Source organism: Schistocerca gregaria, chromosome 1 (assembly GCF_023897955.1).
Source record: "Schistocerca gregaria isolate iqSchGreg1 chromosome 1, iqSchGreg1.2, whole genome shotgun sequence".
NCBI classification, from domain to species: domain Eukaryota; kingdom Metazoa; phylum Arthropoda; class Insecta; order Orthoptera; family Acrididae; genus Schistocerca; species Schistocerca gregaria.
Window position 1 is genome coordinate 148353117 of NC_064920.1, and position 1059 is coordinate 148354175.

Below are 1059 nucleotides of genomic sequence, written 5' to 3' on the forward strand. Positions count from 1 at the left end.
CACTATTCTCCTGTGTTGCGGTTCATCGGCAAATCACTCGAGCTCTATGGAAAACTACAACACCGAATTTCATTGTGAAGCTGACGACGGCACGAAGCGTAGAGGTGCAATCAGCGTGCGTGTGTTTCTATATACACTGTGACTCAGGGATGCGTCCGGTTTTCGCTTGACTAGCACATATAGGAAAATTAATTTGCCTTTAGGAGGGATAGAGGTTAAACGTTCCAGGAACTTTTCACGCTGTTTGTTCCATATCACCAGTCAAAAAACATGTCTACGTATCGACAGAAACTCTTTTGTCAGGCAGATTTTAACGCCTTTGATTCAGAGTTCGTTGTATAGGGTGCTAACGATAGACAATAATCGATTACTCTGGCCATGTCATCACTTGCTCGTAATATTTTCCGTGACATCAGAAACAGCCCAAAATATCAGCGAAGCAATCGATTTATAATTACGTAGAACAAACGATACACGCTGTTCAAGTCGGCGAAGCGACACAAGGCACACATCCGCAGCATATTATAGCTCAACTAAGCTGCAGAGCCTGAACATTGTATTTCCACTGGCCACTTTATGGACTACGTAAAAATCAAGATGCCCACCACAGCCTCATCCTGTTAGGATTGAATGGTCAACGAAGCTGTGGAAACACAGTCAGCAGACAACCTGCTCGTCCGAGAGGAGGGTTTCCCGTTCGAGAAATCCTGAAAGCCACTCATTTCGCCTCTGCGCTCTCAGAGTAGTTTTGTCGTGAGTCTTCGCTACTGGATTCCAACAAATGTCACACATTTTCATAGTTGGTGACATAACCTGGAAGCACTGTGGTTTTTACTAACTCGGCGCTTGCTTAACGTTTTTCCTTAGACGCATAAAGTTTTATCTGACTGACGGTCTTGTTATCGACACTGTTATCTCTGACGCCCGCGCCATTTCCCTTCAGTGAATTGTTGTGTCAAGTGGTTTTAATTCCGCCACCGACTCACTTCGAAAGTGGTTATACGATTATCAGGAGAAATGTGACAAGAACAAATAATACTGTCCGGATGCGTGCCAGAA